Below are 21,703 nucleotides of genomic sequence, written 5' to 3' on the forward strand. Positions count from 1 at the left end.
GCCTATTTTCGTAACTCTAGGGATACAGATCCTCTAACTGGTATTTTCTGTATTGTACGGATGTCAGACCTTCGTATTTTGTGATCCTTTACATTGTTATTTACGACTACTATGGAGAGCGCTAACAATGGATGCTTACACGATCATTTTAGCACTTACATAAACATTTGCAATATCAGTCGAATCCTAACATAAAATTATTCATAGTCACGTGTATGTAATTTTAAAAAGTTTTGCGCGAAAGAATAATTTTTATGTCCAAAAAAAATTGATTTATCTGATAGTAAAATTACGATAATTAATACACTTTGTTGTGTTTATTACATGATAAAGTATATGAATTGATATTATATCGATTTTTTTTCCTAAGACGTAAAAAGAAGCATGAAAAGACATGAATCTGTCGGCATAGTTAGTATTGCGTCTTGGAAATAGCAACGAGCGAGAATAATAGAAGCACACATTAGAAAAACGACTGTGTACTCGTATGCACGAATAGCGCGTTTATTCTTTCCCTCGTAATCAATTCTCGGATCATCCAATCAACACAGTTCTAGGGCTCGTGGACCAGCACCGACGAATCATTGTATCTAGCCGCGATATAGCTGTGTATGACGCGAAGCAGCGTGGGAACTCCTTCGGGGCACACGCAGCGGTGCTCAATCGGCCCGAATTATAGTTGGCCGGAAATTCGCATGACTCTCTCGCTTTAAAGTCTCGAATCCGGCGATTTGCCGTACGAACAGCGCGCTATCGAAGTTCGCACATTAATTTTGCGATTTTCTCCGCAAGTACGTGCGCAAAGTCGAGCGGAGATTAATTAGGAGCACATTGACGATAAAAAGCCACCTCGCGTTCCCGCGGTCCCATGTCTTGGTTCTTGCTGTGGAAATTGTTAGATTAACTCGATATCGCATATATTAGCCGAATAAATTATTTATTCGGAGACTGCAATCATAATAAAATATTTGTATAAATAAAAGCGATACACTCTATTTTTTGCACAGATATAAAAAAGAAATATATTGAATATAATGAATAGCAGATCGCGCGAAAGGAAAGAGGATTACAGCTGAACACCTTACCTTGAATGAAAATAACATCAGGATCTTTAACGCGAGATTCAATAGGAAATTACGGCGAGGATGATGGGTCAATGTTTCGTGGAATGCGGGGAAAAATAATGGAGGTCAAACTTCCTCGGATCTGTGCTCGCCGCCGACGAGATGAGAGGTGGTTGGTTAGTCGGAGATGCCGGACGTCATAGGTATATCTCTCCTTCGTCTCCTTCTTTCCCCGCTTCTCCTGCGTACTTTATTTGGCGAGTTTTTGCCGTGTTTTACGAGCGGCTTAGCGGCGCTTTTTATAGCCGGCTCGCCTCACAATGCGCCATCACAGTGGGTTTTTACAGACGTCCTGTAGAGTATCTAAGCGGCAGTGTGTGTATATCGAATGCGTGAGTATTTTACATACGCGTCGTTATATAATAAGCAGCGTGCGCAGACTGTTTCCCGCTGTTTAAGGCTTCCGACACATCAGGTGAATCCGTTCGCGCTTTTTTCTTCGATTACTTATGATTAAATTTCTTATGATTAAAATTGCTTTCAGCAAGTAATCAACAAGTGGCGAAAAAACTGCTTAAAGTTTTCCTGGATTTTTTTATTCCAATTTAAAAGCTTTCATGCAAAAGTTAGAAACTTTATACAATTTAAGCAAGAAGAAGCTTAATAAAGCTTTCTCTCTATAAAGATAAAAAATAGCAAGAATAATTTAAAATGAGCAATTTAACAAAATTGCTTTTAAGAGTTAATTATTCTATTATATATCCATTAATTTTATTCGATTATAAATAAACTAGCACTTATGTTGAAAAATGAAAATTCTTTTAAAATCCTTTACGCGATCTGTACTGGAAAATTAGAAAATTATGAGAAAAGTGTTAAATATCTAAATCTCTTTTGTTTAAAAATCTCTCTTGTTTAATTATTATATTATCAAATGTTAAATACACTCTTATGAAATATCTATGTTCTTTTAATTAAGAAAGAGAGAGGAAAAGAGAAAGTGCATATGCAAGATATGTCAGAATGTTTATATTAATTTTAATGAAGGAATTTTACATTATTTTAATCATGAGAACGGTGAGAAACACATGTTAATATATCCTGTATATAATAATACAAGTAATGAAATACATGCAATAGTCATTCTTCTTTATAATAATATATATTTGAGTCGCGTAAATTCTTTGATTCTTTAGAATCAAATAAATATTTATAAGGCTAAAACTCGGAAGCTAATTCTAATATTCATGTACACCGCGAGAGCCTTAAATATCAAATCAAACTATTATGTAATATTAGATGTCTGGAATTTTTATAATAACTGAAAAAACAGATTCTATTGTGCATGATTTTTAAAATAAAAAATTACAAATATGTCGTTTATTCAAATAATAATTTATATTTAGGCAATAATGTGTAGCTAAATCGCTTCTCTTTGATATGCTCGAAATCGATTTTCTATATTTACACATGTGCGCGAGTATTTATGCTACTACCATGTGAATATTTGTACATAAATGTGTACGTACATGTGTACATACAATCATGCACCATAGATTTCACTCTCTCTTTGTTTTTCTTCTTCTTTCTTTCTCTTGTTCTTTTTCCATTCAGATACTGGCCATGAATGAACCGCAGACTCTTCATTCTTACTATATAGCGAGCGCTTTTTCCCACACTTTAATGCCATAATAACCATCCTTCAAAGATCGACGCTGTCTCGTCGATCTTTTTTATATGGATTCTATGGTAATGTTGCATTCGCGTAAATTTAATATTAATACGAAACACTGACATACAAAAACATTATTTTAATGATATTATATGACAATTACTTTAGCAATCATTATAAACATCATCGTTTATTTACTAATTGTAAGTAAAGCCTCTCTTTTTCCCACATAATTTGAATAAGATATATTTAGAAAAGTTACAATTAAAATAATTATTATACATATTAGAATTGGTGTAGAGAATTGGCTTCCGGTTTTGAGTCGCGTAAATTCTTTGATTCTTTATTAGAATCAAATAAATATTTATACGGCTAAAACTCGGAAGCTAATTCTAATATTCATGTACACCGCGAGAGCCTTAAATACAAACTATTATGTAATATTAGATGTCTGGAATTTTTATAATAACTGAAAAAACAGATTCTATATGTACGTAAATATGTGAAATAATTTTATTTTTATTTTGTTTTTTATAAAAATGCATTGCATATGTTTTAGCTGTATTAAACATCGAGTATTCTAAGAATTCAAATATTATTTAAATGACTTCGATAAAATTAAAACTATTTAAAGGCAATAATGTAAGAACGATTATTATTATTTGACCACAAAGCATGATTGGGTGAAGGCACTAAAATTGTATTCATCGGTTTATTGCCGATCATGACGATTCTACCAACTGTCGACACGTGGTCAACCACGCATAATTATGAATCTCATACATCCTTATTTAGATTAATATAAATGAACATCATGCGTATGTGTGTAAAAAAAAGGTAAAAAAGAACGCAGGCCAATATGCAATTTTATTTATTATGTTTATGAAACTTCGCAATATTAAATTTGTGGTTAAGCACCTGATTACGCACTAGAGGATATAACATAAACCGCAATTTTACACGCATACATACACACATTAAGAGAGATAATATTAAATTATATTCATTAGAGTTCTTTATCGCGCTTTTCTTGAAAAAAAGCAAGGTGAACAAACCTTTTACTCGATTATACGATGCTTTTTTTTGCTATTTTATAATTGGGTCGCGCACTCATGTCTCTATGAATCTATATTGTACATACAAGCGCGCTCTGTTTCCGGTCGTGACATCATTTCTCTTTGCCAACTACGTCTCAGACAGTAACGTTCATCGCTTTGGAATGAACGTAATAAAAGATATATATATTTTTAGACTTGATTGAGAGAGACAATTAATGATAATAATGTATATTATTACGCGTTAAACGTTATGAAACTCACTCAAATAAAAAAATGTCATTAATTATTTTTTATTTTACGTTTATTAAAGCCGGATTGAATCTCGTTTAATGTTTCGGGGATCTTGCGTCGAAGAAAGGATCCGTTTTCCGTTGTAAGTAGATGCATACGTGCAGTGCGCATTGTCCGTGATATAACGACGATATTCGAGGAACCGAAGGGGGTTGACCGGATGAGATCGAGACGTTTTTGAAGTCTGTGTGTGCTTCCTACATTCGAGTCGGGAATTAGTTTCGGCGCGTTGCCTGCGCGCTTGAGAGAGATATCGACTCCAATCTCGTAACCCTTTCCGGCTCGCCTACGACACACTGATAAATCGGGAAGCAGCTCGACGAAGATGAACAACATAAATTGTTTTAGCAATATAGAGGGATATTATTAGAAAGAGATTTGCGCTGTTAATATATTATATATTAATTATCTCAAATTTCGGTGATCGTTCATTGATGGATATTTAAGAATTATAACGTGACAAGAGGAAAGGAGGAGGAAAACGCACGTCTGGAATCATGTATGACAGAGAAACACTGTATGTATGGTATGTGTAATTTACTCGAGCGTCCGCATTTTGATCGTCGGTTCTGTTATCTAGCAAGGCATAACCGAATAACCGATAAAACGTTTTGCGTCATAGCGCCACCTGCGCCAGGCACATGCACGGCCTGTTGCGTAAATACACTTGTAATGTGTGTGAAACATGTATGTATCTGCGTTGAATATAGGGAATTTGTCGTAAATTTGCGCGCGCCCGAGTCGTCGAGAGACAATATTGCGTAACGTGAGATGCAAACGTGGGTGTTTATTCCGTCGCCCATAAAGGTACAACGCGATTAAACAAATTTTTAGAATTACAAGTCTGTCCCTCTTATAAGCTGATACGTTATCTGTCGTTTAAATTAAAGAAAAAAATTTTTTTTAAATCAGAAAAGTGTATTAAATACTGAAAGAGAATAGGGTTCAGAATTCTCTTAATGAACATAGTATTTGCTGAGTAAAAATAATTAATTAATTAATGTAGATAAATGTAGATAAATGTAGATTTAAATCAGAATTTAATGAATTTAATTGATAGATTCAAGCTTGAGATTAGAATCTCTAGATTTTACAATTTAAATTTAGAGTTATTTTCTTCTAATGAAAATGATATATTTGTCGAAAATAAATAATGTAAAATTGTATTCTGTTTTCTTTAATAATGAGTTTCCCAAAAATTTTTTTCTTTAATATGTATTAATTGTTAACTGAAGCTTGAACGGGACGTAATACTTTAATATTATAGATGGTCATAAAGAAATAGCTGACAAACGAAGATATAATGCCAATAAGCACTCCTTACGGATTTATGAATATAAAAAATAGTATATCACACACACACGCAACATGCATACACACATACATATAAGTACTTCCGCTTCGTGCTTATATTAATACGAAAAGCTGAATGTCCGTGCGTTAAAATCAACTCGTTGAACTGTGACTTGCGTTTTTCATGCGATCACGATAACATCCTCGCATGTGTATAGCAGAGAAAAAAATTTGCTTATCTGAGGCGCCACAAGACTTCTCGGGCAGAAGAATCGCACATTCGCAGCTCTCGATTTCGTAATCTCGCTTTTCTGTATCAGTGTTCGATTGCCCACCCCTCCCGTGCTCACTTCATTCGCCTCCGGTTTCATTCTTCTTTCGTTTCTCGTCTCTGAATGGAGGCGTCAGAATTCTTATCGACTGCCGGGAACACTCTGGTATTACGTCATACGCGGGAATGGCAAATTTATTCATTGCGAGCGGAACGTTGCTACTAATTATAATTATACTCGATACTACTAATTATAATTATGCCTCGATACTATTATGGCGTCGCAAATATAGTGAAACCTCTCATTAACACGCGAAATCGAAATTTAATTCTGAGAGTTATTTTATGTAAGATTAATTTGCCGTTTCAACGTAAATAGCACGTGCGATGGATTCGTTAGTTGTCGATTTCCCGCAGTCATTCCCATTTTCTTCTCTTATTGCTTCAATCTACAGTTACGATTGATTATTAATTTCACCGTGCAATCGTTTCTCTTATCTCGTTTTTCGCGATATAAAAAAAAGAAGTTGCGATACATTTATTGTAAAATATACTCTGTATAAGAAGATTGCATTTGCATTCTTTGAAAAATAAAAAAAGTCCTCTTAAAAAATCGCTTTTAAAAATAAAAAAATCCTCTTATTAAAACTAATTAATTTCTCGCGATAAAATCTACGAGAAATTAGTACGGTAACACGTCGGTACGTGATAATTCGCATTCAAGAGGTCGGCTGGCGGTGGAGATCGCTTACGAAGACGGTCAACAATTCCTCAACGACGCGTTATCGCGCCTCGGTGAACGTCGCGGCGCTATCACTCGCACACGCACGATTGTGTCGCTTCGTGCGCTAACGCCGTGGCTCCGGGGTCTCTTTAAACGCATGCATCCAGCGCGTGTTCCCCATTCGCGTTCACCAGGCCGAGCTTCATTCACCGCGTCGTCGACAATCGGGGACCGGATGTCGCCCCCGACGCGGCGATCCGAGATATCCTCGGGCGGCTTTTTCGATCGTACGAAGGTCACGACGCGGATTAATCCCGAACTGTTGTTATTCGACACGTGACGGACAAGACGAGGAGGGGGAACGCGTACTTCGATATCGCTTAATTATTGTGTTCCACGAGTGCGCCTGTATTTTAGGACTTTAAATATACATGATAATAGCGTGCTAAATTCAATTTAAAAAAAAAAAAAAGATTCTTTACTCTTAATCATGCATCTCTGAGCCAAATTTTTATCTCCCTTCTCACAAAACGTATAATTATAAACGGATTTCGAAGATATTGATACAATATTTTTTGCGTCATTTGAGAGAAAAATATATATATGCTCAGAGATAATGCTTTATCGATTAAATAGAAGAAAAATTTTGACATGAGAAAAACGGGAAAATTGCCGAGCAAGGGAACGACTTTCTACAACAGAATACCTGCACAATCATAATTATGCATTTTGTTTGCACTCTTTAAGGATATTGGATTCCACTCGACTGAACATTTTATCGTTTAATCAAAGCGAAAGAAATAAAATCATCAGCAGCGAATAATCGCAGTCTCGGTTTTCTTTGAGGGCGCACTTTGCTAGATTATTGGTGTGTTATTGGAGCATTTCCTTTTCCGGTTTTGTCCGATCGCTTCAATTATCCTTTCAACGTACGTAAGGTGAAATTTCGTTGCGTGTGCGCGGATCGGTGAGTACCCGGTGCCTTCTGTCGGAATTATTTGCCATACGGTATCCGCCCACTACCTCCTACCGCACACATTGTCGCCATCACCGTCGCAAGCTGCGTACACACTGTGTCGTAATCGGATGATAAAGTAAGATATTAAAATACGATCTACATAATACGCATTCACTATGCGACGCGATCACAATTGGGTGATCATAAACGACGAACTTAAAATTGCACGTGTCCGAAAGTTATGTCTGGCGAATTTAATTTACTCCAATTAAATACTAATTAATTATGGAGTACTTTTGATTATAAATCGCAAGAAAAATCTTTAACATATTTTCACTTTTAAAAATATTATTTTTCGCAATAGCAAGTTAATCGAATAATAAAGATTATTTTGTGTAGTATGAATGTGGCTTAATGCTGCGTTCATGCAATGACTGTGCAACGCATAAGAGCTAATAACGTTTGTAAGTAAAGGTTGTGATGCTAGAGCGAAGACACGGAATATGTTATTTCATTGCGGGCTTGTAGATATATTCCTCACGCATACTTTAGCAAGTGCAGCTATACTGAAAATAGAACTGCGCTTCTTACTAAACGTTCTTTTAAACTTTTTTCTTATCGTATCGTAAAGTCCTGTTTGAATTTCTCTATTACATTGTTGCAATTCAATATATTTGCTGTACGTAGGTATATAGCGTATTTTATAAAGTTATGATTATTTATTGATATGCGTTTTATTATTAATAATAATACTATTACTAGTATTTTTAAAAAGTATATATTTAATGTTGCAGTTTTTTATTTGTCCTATATGAGTAGTGATATGATGTATGAATATAAATCTAACTTCAAAACTTTCAAATTTTATCACAATTGCAGAAGATGTATATAAATCAATCTACTGCATTGATTTTAGAAAGTACTTGAAAACGAAAGAATTAAAGTGCGGAATAATTGAATCTTAAAATCTGAAAGTTAATTATATTATAAAATTTATTAATTAACACACTATTATTTATCAGATAACACACACAGACATGCAATACATAACATGGACCCGGAACTTGGGCTGCTTGTGAATAATCATTACATTTGTATTAGCTAGCGGAATATATATACATTGCATTAAAAAATACATAATTTAATTAATTCTATAAATTATATAATTTAACAGTATAAGAAAAAAAAAATAAACGAAAGATTCCGAAAACAAATCGCCATTAAATAAATCCCGTATGAAAGAAAACATTTGTCACTTTTTATTTGGAAATGTAAACATTTATGCCGTTGATATCAAAGATTCAAGATCTTAAAATCTCTTCTCGAACAATAAAAGTGAACAAGAAAAAGATTTTGTTCGCAGATCGATTTCCGTTTGCATCAGAATCATTACCGCTCACGTTTATCTACCGAGGCGAAAAATTTCGCTTTTTGTGCGAATGCATCTACCAGAACGGCTTGTTCTTCACGCTAATACGTAGCATCAGCAAAAGATATGTCATATTTCATATATGTCCGCATACATCAAATCTTTCGATTACAATGTAAGATTTATTCTCTGTGTAAATTATTATAGTCATAGGATATAAATAGTATTCGAAGTATCTTCCATTCTAAGAATTCTAGCAACGCGCTCAGAACAAAAAGATTTACAAAACTATATTTATACTACTTTCAAGATAAGTGATTCTCGCATAATTCTTCAATCTTTTTTTTTTTTCATCGTCGAAAGAAACACGGTATCATTACTTTTATGTTTGTCGATGTCCGTTTTTGCGTGTGCACGGCGCTTATTGCACCGGAGCGGGAAAGGAGAGGCAGACTCTGACGGAGACAGAGAGCCGGTTCAGTAATGAATGGATTAAACACAGCATGACGTCACAGGATGGATTATATAAACGGTGGTGCGCGTGACATCGGACGTAGGAAGGAAGTTCGCTTCCTTTCGTACCTACAAGGTATTCCGTTCGTGCGTGCGCGCATTACTTCGTGCATAAATGTGTGCATGCGTGTGTATGTTTGTATGTGTGCACGCGGCCGTTTCGTTGTCGAGGGGTCGTTCATTCGAAAGCGGACGAGCTCGGTTAGAATCCTAATGACAATGCCGCCCCTCGATATAGTAGCAGGCTCTTGATACGCGAGGCGTTGTACACAATGCAAAAAATGATCATATTCATCAATCATAATTTCTATGTTCTAATTGTTTTTTTTTCTGGTTACAGGTTGTGCGTGTAACGTGCGTGCGTAGAAGCCTACTGGCAGTTTCAAACGCGGACCTTACGCGGTAAGTCTTATTTTTTTTTTACATATTAATTATTTCCAAATGATTTTTCTAAACAAAAACACATGTTCCACACGCGTGACCCACATGAATCATGTTTTGGAAACTTCGTTATTTTCGAGTAGGGTGATCGCGATAATTTTACTTCTTGCTTGAGATTATCTGTATTTTAAATTGCTGTGTTTAAGACACGCATAATGATATATAAATATTTATAATAAATAGATTGACGCAAAATCTTTTCGATATAATACGTTTGTAATAGCTAGCTATTATATAACCATTAATAACATGCATACAAATTAAATAATCATTAGTTACAAACGATAATAATAACCATTAATACTGTGAAATAACTAGTATAACTAGTATAATGTAATAAATCACAATAATGCGTGCGTGCACTTTCCATGATTATGCGTGCATTGTATGATATATATGATACAGATGATAATGATACAGATTATTATAAATAATATTTTTTTAATTCTTATCCGGGATAGGATGCTCTTGACCCCAGTAAGTTTGAATCGTGATTTCTTTAATATGCATGGACTTAATAATTAATATTAAGCTTTTATTATATTTACGCTTCCCTTTCAATATGATTCATGTATAAAAATAATGTGTTCCTCTCTCTTTAATCAAAATATATTCAATCATATATCAAATATAATTTTTAAAAAAGATAGACAAAAGATATAAGATATAAAAGATTTTACTGTAATTATATAAATAAAAGAATGGGATAAAATGATAATTTTATTTCTCATTCTAATTACATTTCAGAAATAATAATTACTTATCAATTAGAAATTAAAATTAATTAACCGAAATCGAATAAATAAAAAACAATGGCTAATTAAATATGTGTTGTGTAATATCTAATGTATCATTATAATTTTTTTACTAATTCTTCAATTTTATATATTAAAATTTTCTAATAGTTTATCCAATTTTTTGGAAATGTACCATTTCATCATATGATGCAAAAATTAAAAAAAAATAATATAACTAAATTTTATAAATATATAGATATACTTGGATGCGTCTGTCACGGAAATGAATTTAATTTATGCACTTTATCGAAAAATATTGTCTGAAGAATCAAAAGACTCAACATTTGCGATTTATGCGTGTGACGTGACACGTATTAACGACGAATGTGGATTACGGATGAAATTCTTACCCGCTTTTTCTCTCATTTGCTGCGTGTCTTGAAAAGGCTCTCGCTAGCACCTCATCCTGATTATTACGTATAGTCTGGGAGCTGTCTGCGGGTCGACGTCCGTCGTCCCGGAATAAACTTAGCGCGATGCTCGTTACATTCTGTCATCTACGAAAGTGTCGCGTTTGATTGAACGCGCTGCTGAGTCTTGCGACTTTCTGTTACACGACAGATCGAAACGATGATTTGCCATAATTGTTAAAACAATATTTTGTGGAGAAATATCAAGGAGAGAAAGATAACAAAATAATTATGATGACGTACATGTTTAAAGCCAGTTTTAGATGATCTATAATTCGTGATAAAATTCAAAACAGGAATCTATTTATAATTTTATTCGTAATTTCTTCGTATCTTATACATGCGATATGCATTATACCGCGTAATGTATATGTCCTGATATGTATTTTACTTCGATTTTTTATATTATATATACGACACATAAAATTATAAATAGAATTCTCTGTTCTGAATTATAGATATGACTTTAGACACACGTGGACATTTATTTGTTGCACTTCCCCCTCCCCTCTCTCTCTTTAACGTAATTTTTTTTAAGAATACTATTATAAAAAAATGTCATATTTTCGGTGTATTAAGCATCAGTGATCATTAATTAGAAATTTTGATCAAAATTTTTGCTTGATCGTTGTTAAAGAATTGATTTATGACGCGGTCGCATAAAAAATCCTTGAATTACATATAGATATATTTGTACACATATAAAACTCGAGAATTTTGTTATCGAAAACTCCTTGCGAGATTTGAGAACTTAGATATCTTTGTTATTTATCTTTTATCGTATAAATCATTGATTTGCAGTCCTTTATCGTTGTATCAACATTACCAATGATAGAAACCGCATTGGCAGCACAATTTTGGAGATCACGAAACCCTCATTACCTTTATACGAGAGAACCGCGCATAGAATTGCATTGTGGAAAATTGTCATTACGTGGTTCAGAGACTGGTTTGTGTGATTCGAATTAAATCTAATGATCGTAAATGGGACAATTGTTCACTGCGCTTCTTTTCCTCGTGTCATCACGTTCTAGCGCGTTTCTTTAAAATAGCAGTGTCCTTATTAAGATCGAACGCGGACAATCGTAGTATTTCTTTCGATTGCGTCATCTCGGTAGTGAAGTTACCCCACTTTTTTCTCTCGTCGGTCGGCAATACGTCACGATGATCATCCCGAGACCGGTTAACAGTCATCCTCCTCGAAGGGCAGGTGCTTAGGTCCGCTTTATAGAGAAAAAGGGCAGCTGCTTGTTCCTAGACACAAGAAGACGAAGGGCAAGCGAGCAGTGTTGGAAAAAATGGGGGAGGGGGGAGAGAAGAAGGAGGAAAAGGAGGAAGAAGAAGGGCGAGAAAGGAAGGTTTGCTGCTAAGGTAAACGATATAATGGGGACGTAACAGTGGGTCCTTTTCAGCGGCAGATGTCCTGATCGAGACACGTGCCCGCGACGTAGTCCCCATTTTTCGGACCCTCCTGACCCTCTTCTTTCTTCTTTCACTCGTATCGCGCCTCGAGAAGGAACGAGAGCGGAAAACCGCCGAAAAGGAAGGGTCTCCTCGCGTAGTAGAACCTCGCGTCCTGCGTTACGCCGCTTCCTTTCTTCCTTCCTTCTTTTCTCTCCGCCCGTGCCTCTTTCTTTCTCCTCGGCTCGAAGGGACGCACCAGCTGCTCTCGTTGTACAGCGGATTTCGCACCGGTGTAACAACGAGTCCGTTGCGTCCATTGTATTTTGCGCAACGAGATCTTGCGCGGGTCTTTACCGATCAGAGGATGCCGTCTTCCGGCGTTTGTCTCGGGGAATTTTAATATGCAAAATTCAGGGGTATTAAAATAAGAATTAAAACTATCTTTATTAATAAGAACAAAATATATATAATATGAATGACCAGTAGATGATATCACATTTTCAAGCAGCTTTTTTCAAATTGCCTGTAATTTGTGGTTTGAATATAATAATTATCTTTAATATAAGTAATGCGATTCTTTCTCACGAGAAGAAATCACAGCTCAATTAAATCCGGAAACTATTCAAAATCTCCATTGGCAAATTTAACGTATCCCAAATCAATTATTCTATTGTCGTACGTTTATTAGATCGTTTTAATATTTCTTCAATTCAGTACGGAGTTCTTCCGTCTCGTAAAAATGAAAATTCTTTACTTCTTTTTTTTTGTAGCACATATGGGAAAAATTTAGGTTTAATAATAAGAGCTGTTTCTTCAAAAACAATTTTTTAAAAATTTTAGGTAAATCCATTTTAAGAAAATCATCATCCATATAAAAGTCTTCTGAGAATGACGATGATTGATATGTTTGGATTTTTTTTCGCAGAATTATGATAAGTTTGCTTATAAATACATTCACCCAAATATGAATTTCGTTTATGAAAATAATTCACTTTTTATCAAGTTGCTCATTTTCAAACATTTCAAATTGCGTACTGCAAAATCGACTCATTTTTCATAATTATTGTGTGACTTAATAATTGATGTGTAATTTTGTACGGATGTAAATTTATATTTATACAAATACATTGGTACTTGAAAGTATTACAATTATAATGCACAAATAAATCCAAATCCTTGCAAATTGCTCCTAATGATCTACACTTCTCGAATATTATCTCTATGCAGTTATAGAGATTTGGTATTCTAGATCATTAGCAAAAAATCGTTACTGATAAGAAAATCGCACGAATGGAGAAAGTCTGGAACGGATTAATATCGGTCGCATTCGTGAATAAATCTTGGAAAAACATGGTTATACAATGCCGTGTCAAATTCTTTCGAAAGGGTAAACGTCATTAGCGACGCATTGAATATTTTGCGGAAAGCTCGCCATCTTTTCTGACCGCTCTCTGACTTAAGTTGGGATGAAAAACGATACTTTTGACAAGTTTTCTAACAAAGTGCACACACTGTGGGATGTTTCTCACGAGACATTGAAAGCCTTGGGACCGCCGTATGACAAATTAATACACGACGGACCGAAAACCGCCGATCTTAGTCTCTTGGGGCTCATTAACGCACATGTACGTTTATCTTATTTAAAAAAATATACTTAATTACATCTTTTGCAGTAAAATATGAAACTCTCGATAACATTCAATATATATATTTCGAAGATATAATCAAAATTAGAATTCGTGGAAGTTAAAATCCCTTTAATCTGACACAGTGGATCCTACACGCCTCGTTTTCGTTACGCGACTTTGTCTCTCCAAGAGACATATGAGAGTGATATAATATCTCTACATTTCGTCTTCAATGAGTTTCAATTCAGTTCCCGTGTATGCCTAAAGGCGAGCTTTTACGTCGCGTCGTCTGAGAGCCGCTGCGCGCCGTGCGACTTTTTGAGTCGCTTTGGTCCCACGCCGGGACTATGGACGGCGTATACACATTAATACACACACATACATAAGCAGGCGATAGGCTGATGCACTAACGTGCGGTCGCGCATATACACCTACAATGAAGCCTCGTTTTACACACGCGCGTGTATGTACATTACGCGCGATATATCGAGAGCGCATTCCTGCCCGATACCATTACGCGATCGACACCGCGCTCGTCGATACGCACCGTGATCCCGCGGCGATACTCGTGCGTGCATCCGAAACGCGAAAGCCCCCTTCGTCGAGAAATATACGCGGTTACGAGACGGAAAATGCCCTTCTATCACATTATTTTTTAATGCTGAATGTCTTAGCTAGAGTTTGGAAATTTTTTTTTGACAATGTTGCTCATTTTTTTTATTAACTGCTTGGATTCTTTTTTCCAACTGCCTAAGCCTGAAGAAAATACTGATGGAATGAAGACTATGTGAAATTATTAATATTAATTGAAGGGCATGATTTTAGTCATTTATTTTCTCTTTTGGAACTTAGATTTGACACCCCCGTGATTCTCTCAAATTAAATTCTAAACGTAAAATCGCGTGAAATCGCGTGAAATTGATCGAAGAATATGAATGCATCCTCATTTTTGTTCTCTTTGTCATTGAGAGAAAAATAGAGAAAGACACTTGTCAGAAACTTATTATTTATTATTATCATTATTTGAAACTATGGGTACCTCCATATATATGATAATGATTGAAAAACTGTTGTCGATAATGATTAAAAGGTACCCGGTAAAAGTTTCCGGTAAACATCGTCATGATGTAGCGAATTGTAGTAAAAGAGTTGGCAATCATAAAATAATACCCGCATTGGCTTTACCCGTGTGTGATTACACTTTGCATGTTTATATAAGCAATAATGTTCCTGCTTATACATTCCATAAATCTCACTACAAACGTTAGCATTACATTTTTTTGGACGCTAATTTTCTCTTAATGAAAATTTTTTACCGCTATTTATCGCAATCTTCGGAAAATTGATATTAGACAATTAAATTCTAAATTTAAATTTCTATTGAAATAAAAAAATCTTTTTTTATCTGAAGAGGATATTAAATTTATTAGTATTTTATTTTATTAAAAATATTGAAAATAAACTTAATTGTCGAAATTTTTTAATATACTAAATGTAAAAATTATGTCCCATAAAGTTGTTGATATATACGTATAAAATTTACTTGAATGCGAAGACCAATGATGTTTTATTGCTCTACGAAAGATATCATCAGGTTCCCACGAAAGTTGATAAACGAAAGATTTTACAACCTTATTACCACGTGAAGAAGAGATCAGATCATTTCTCGACATCCGTCTTATAAAAAAGCAAACCTAACCGAAGAAACCATGCCAAGGTCCCGCAGTTCGTTTTCTCCTCGAATCTAGACACACTAGAAACGCCATATAATCGTGCAAATTTGCAAATTTTTACGCGCACTCGAGTATCAATAAAATATAACTTATTATCTAGCTTTATTATAAATCCTTTTTCTTGGAAAAAATATCTGCGAAGAAACGAAAATATAAACGATGGTTGAATTTCTAACATATAGACTTCCAAAAATGAAAATCTCGCAAAAAGATATTTTGCAAAATTTTTATATTTTACTTATCCTTATTTTTTTTAACCAAACGATGTCAATCGTTTAAAGTCTATCGCGACATTGATTCATAAATCTGAGAGCAAAATGATACAGCACTCTGAGAACCTCTGCGGCTACTTCGATTCTACTTCGACTTCCTTCGACCCGAATGCAGTGACCCGTGCTAACGATCGCGAATAGCAACGATCGATCTTCGTGATCCGGGGTGCTGTGCAAGCGAAGAAGTCGAAGACCTCTCTTCGTGAAAGTTCTTCAGAATTTTATCATATCCAAGACGAGAACGATTTCATTTTTTTTGTTTCTAGCTTTTTGCTCGTTCTGCTCTATCTCGTCTTCTCGGTTGCCAGTGTCGATGACTTTGAAAATATTCGTTTCTTCGAAGAAGTCATGAATAATTGCGAATAATAGAAGAAAAATACGGTTTAAAGGAATTTTAGTTGCAAAAACGGAATATTACGCAATGTATATCGTCTTCTCTATTATTAGAAAAAAAATGAGTGATATTATTTAAAGAACCTATTGCGCTTCTATATTAACATACAAGCGAAAAGAATGATTCTGCAAAATATTATTAAAGCGTACGAAATTAAATATAATAGTGGAAACACAAGGTCCGAGTATTGGATCTAATCCATTATGTAGCTACCGTCGTCTACCTTTTAAAAGTTGCATAGACTGACAGTGACTGACTAGTATAGGTATTGGTACACGAAGATGAGCGTGTCCCATTATTCATGTAGGTTATCGATAAATTATAATAACGACGAATCGAATTGAAGCTCTTCGAATCCTCCAGGTTCAATTTCCAGGTATTATTTACCGATGTCCATTTTCTATACCAAAGATATGGCGGCTTATGCTTATAAGGTAGTGAAGCTAGCGATAACTATGCATTATTACGTCAGAATACGAAATGCATAGACGCTAAAAAAACACGAATAAAGATGAAACTTACGTGCATTTCTCTGCTTTATATTTAATTCAACGCTTTAATCTCTCAGGCCAAATAAATGTCGCACCTCGGCAGTTTACCTAGTTTTATATATAATCACACTACATAGCAATGACGAAATAAAGTGTTACTTTGTCTTCGTGTTCCACAGACCTCGATTCGAACGTGTGCTTTCCAAAAATATCCGCAGGTACTTTCGGTTGCGTAGACAAAGATTATTTATCTACGAAAATATACAAAGCTGTAACTTGAAATCTGAGAATTCGCTCTTCATACTCGAGGCACGTATAAATTAGTAGACTATTTCGCAACAACTTTTATTTAATTTACAATATCTTTTATACTTCAAGCGTGTAAATCCAAGTCTTCCCATGGAATGCAATTAATATCGAGTGGATGCTATCGACGCCGTACAAGTTATAAAGTTGTTTCGCAATAACATTCATACGCGCGATAACTCCGTATGCTTCGGTCGCTTACAAGTGCAATGTAACAATCCGAGGATTATAATCAGATGCAACCCGACAGAGACGAGTCCTGGTCAGTCGGCATCCTGTTGCAGTTAATCTCGCACGTGCATAATGTCTCATCCGTGTTTGACGATCCTCGCACTGCACTTTCGTGATACTTACGAGGCCCGATTGACGGTCCTTCGAGCGTCCAACCGCCGTCTACGAGCGCAATTGCAATAAAATGCGAGACGCACGCACCGGGAAACGCATGCTAAACGAGCGAGTAGCGAGATATCTCGTCGTTCTTTCGTCATGACCTCTTTATCGGTGCAATCCGCGACGAGTTCTCGAAAATACATACATTTCAGTACGATTGAAATCGTAAAAGTGCTCTCGCACTTGACGCACGTCGACTGTTTTTGTCGCGAGTACATGCTCTCTAAAGGCAAAATTGCCTTAATCTTCTTAACCTTGAACCGAATGTCTTGCACGTTGAGCGATTTTACGGTTTACAAATTAATACATTTAGTTAGATTAGCATTTAATTAGATGCATTTAATTAGATGTATTTTTCACGATTTATAGTTAACAAGTTAATAAGTAAATTAAGTGTGATGAATTTCGATGACACGATCGGATGTAATTTTGTCGAAATTAAAAAATCTTTGTAATCAATATTTTCATACAATATTCTTATAGATAATAAAATAAATAATGATAAAATAAATAATGATAAAAAAATAATTGTAATAATAAAAAATTGTAAAATTTGAGTCTGAATTTGCCATCTTGTCAAGAATTACGAACATCTTGATTTCTCGTATCTGGCGCGCAATAAATTCAGAACGATATTCAAGAACAACGCAGTGACTTCTCATGTACTATGGTACTACTACAACTACAGACTATTTTGAGTGGCGCCGATCACGTCATTCATCATGAAATTATCATACGATCGCCCTTGTACACACGGAGAGTGCGTCATTTTTTCTTGGAATTCTCGGCCAAACATACGGCGCATTTAAATATTCGGGGGCGAGTAATCAGCGGTTGGTTATCAGCGATGATCACGAGGTACCTGTGACTATCCGCGGACTGGCACAGGTTATAAACTAACAAGCTACGATGCGATATGAGCGCGCAACGACGCGTTGATGCTAGGTACGAGTCTTGGTTGCTTCTACGTCTTTCCCTCGACAGGGCCGCACATCGACCGCATTCCGAGCCGTACAGCGTGCAAAGCTCAGATTCGAATAAATTGTATGATCGAAATAGAGAGTCGAACACTTTGTTTTCGAGCGATTCGAATTAATGATCGAACTGTTTAATCGATTCGAAATGCTCGAAATTTCGATAATTTAGCGGAAAATTGCAAAAATCTCTTGTTTCAAATCGCAAATAAATTTATAGTTACATCATCCAAATAAAATGTAACAATTAATTCTCAAGTGACTTGTCGAAAATAAGACGAAGATAGCAAATAGTAACGAGATCGCATGTGTGCACATAGTAGCAGTTTAGCAGCAGTAGCAGCAACAGCAGTCGAAAGCAGTAGTAATAGTAGTAGTAGTCCAACAGGCACGCACAGTAATGCAGTAGTAAATGGTTAAGCCAGCAGAAGGTAGAACACGGTGATGATTCGGTGAGCAGCATCGTGGTCGGCAGTGGATGCCAAAGAGAGGCATAGAGGAAAAAGAAGAAGAAACGCCTGTTGGAGACGGGAAGAAGAAGGAGGGACGGAAGGGTGGCTGGTCAGAAGGTAAGGAGGCGGGAGTGAAGCAGAGGACTAGACTCGTACCTGCATTCCATTCCCACTGGCCGTGTAGATCTTCGTATAGGTGGTCGTCCCGCTCTTCCTCCTTTTCCTTCTTCTTCTCCGCTTCCTACTCTTCTTTTCTTCCCACGGAGAAAGAGAGAGAACGGTAGGGAGAATCCTTCTTGATAGGCTGTCCTTTCGTCTGCCCTACTCCTTCTCTCCGTCATCTTACTTTGGCACCCTGTTCAACCGGATCGGGGGGTCCTCGCAATGAAGACATCCCCCGCACACATTTTGCGAAATTCCCGAAATTCGCGACGAGTCGTTCGCGCGCGAACAGTCTCATCTCTCCGCGAGTCATTTCCATTTTATCGCGGAATTCGTCCTTGGAGGGAGATGGGACGTCGCCCCCCTGTTCACCGCATTTGCCATCTTCCTTCGACTTCCTATTTCTTCATGCTTCGATTATCTTCTCGCTCAAGAGCGGCACTATACTTCACACTTTGTGGAGTGATGGCGTACAGTCTCCTACGGCTTTCTCTATCCTCCCTTCTCCCGGCCTCGTTTCATTAGTCGCCTCCTCCGTGGACACCTTGCGGTCGTTCGCACTTCGTCCGCGATCTCGTCTATTTTTCTCTTCGAACTCCCCGTTGGTAACCAGATCGCCACGTACACGAAGAAAAGAAACCGCGCCGCTCTAATACTTCGTTTCTGCCGAAGAGACTTCCCACAGCAAACGATATTATATGGCTCGGAATGTAAAGCAACTTTATATTACAATGAACTGTTTTGGCAAACATTAGTTCGAGTTTAATTACTAAAATATTTGGGCAAATTATGGTTAAAGACACTTAAAATTTGTATGTGTGAAACAATCTTGAGAATGAATTTTTTACTAACGAGAAGTCGTCCAAAGTCATCGTGTACTTTGCAAAAGCATAATGCTTAAAACATCTCGAGTATAACTATTAATAAATACTATCAATATATCTATCTTTATCTCTCTACCAGTGAGTTTCCATTACAAAGGTTAAGGAAGATTCAATGTCGTTCTCGAAATAATACCAGATCGTGAAAAAGCTCTCGTGAATCGACATGGGAACGATTCTCGTCGGTCGTGTCGGACAAATATAAACCCGTCAAGTTATTCCGGAGCTGCAATCCTCTTAATTAGAACAATTAGCTGCTCCGAGAATAGAAAGATGACGCGTCACGTCGGTATCATGTGTGTGTCAGAGCTGCATACGTTCCTCATGACGATTCGCATAGCCGATGAGCAATGTTATTGCCTTCCTCTATCGCGCTATTAAACAGGAAAACGAGTCGGAGAAGTCGTAAAAAAAATGCGGAAAAGTTGGAGGTAAAGAAATTATTGTGGCAATCACAGATATAGAACATGTGGAACACATGTGGAAAAATATGAGGAAAAATTTAAAAGTTTTAAGGAAAAACTGTAAAGATAATGTCTCGACGTCATTAACACTAATTAAGATTAAAAAAAAGATAAATAAATACAAAAGGTGGTCTGTAGAAAAAAATTTTATAAAAATAAACGCGTGTTAGAAAGATACGTAAAAGTTCTCTCCCGTAATTGTGCATGTTTAATTTGTGTATACACAGACAATACATTGGAAAGTTTTGCAAACTTTCACGAAAGTAGCGATAACCCCATCGTTACCGAAACACGAAGCGACGACCACACAAAACGAAAAGTTCGACAGTCTCGTAGAACGATCTCCATATTGTCGCTTGTACTGCTCTTACTGCAATATAATAAAAGCACTCCGAATGATTCACGCACATATCGGACCAGATACTTCGCAAGAGTTCTATTTATTTATTGTATAATGAAATACCATGATCGAAATATCATAGATTTATGATGAGAAAAAACAGTAATAAAAGCATTTATATTTCAACAATTTTACAGATACATATTTCTGAAATCGAAAAAAAAATGAAAATATAAGTCTATGATTCTCGCAAAAGTTTCAGATTGCAAATGTTACGAAGTTGTAGCCCAAAAGTTTGCTCAAATCAGGAAATAAAATAAAATATGCAACATCTATCTAATGATCAATAATTATCGACATTATAAAGATAAAAGAAAAGTCAGCTCAATTGAGATCAATCATCGATAGTTTGTTTTTCTTCGCACTCGTTTACGTTACGTATAGTAAAAAACTTAGTTTAATTGGACTTTCTTTTAGCCTATTTCGTATAGCGGATAATTTTAGGGCGTACATAGTTAGTTCGATATCTCGGCCTTCGTGCAGCGAAGTTTCTATTGATCGTGAGTTAGTTTAGAACAAATTACGTCAATCGGGAAGAAGGCTTTTCTTCATGACGCCCCCGCGGGCAGCTATCGACTTGATTGCAACGGTATCGTTTCGCAATAATTGAATGAATTATGAAAAATGAAGGAAGAAAGATAAAATATTTGATATCGATATCTTATCGTTTTGTGTTATCAACCGATCGGTATTCCATTGGAACATAATCTAAGAGTAATTTGACTTAACGCCTGTAATGCTTGATTAGACTTATCTCTCAACCTTGATATTTAACTTCAAATTTTTTTATAAATCAAATTAAAATTCAAGCCCTCCATTTTAATTCATTATCAATTCTTGTCGTAAGTCGTAAAGTCGATTTTTGGAAATGAAATATAATGTAATAAATGT

The 21,703-nt window shown here is 35.9% G+C and overlaps 1 protein-coding gene across 6 annotated transcripts in view; it reads left to right on the forward strand.

Moving 5' to 3' along the window:
* Positions 1-21,703, forward strand: part of LOC145966939 (uncharacterized) — an 81,059-nt gene that overhangs the window by 13,622 nt on the left and 45,734 nt on the right. For all 6 annotated transcript variants that reach the window (XM_083091383.1, XM_083091382.1, XM_083091388.1 and 3 more), the window contains one exon: positions 9,554-9,615. The gene's annotated coding sequence lies outside the window, so the exon portion shown is untranslated. The remainder of the gene's footprint in view (positions 1-9,553; positions 9,616-21,703) is intronic.

This window comes from Camponotus vicinus, unplaced genomic scaffold, assembly GCF_025532165.1.
Source record: "Camponotus vicinus isolate PSW18456_S1 unplaced genomic scaffold, iyCamVici1.0 SCAF_2, whole genome shotgun sequence".
NCBI classification, from domain to species: Eukaryota; Metazoa; Arthropoda; class Insecta; order Hymenoptera; family Formicidae; genus Camponotus; species Camponotus vicinus.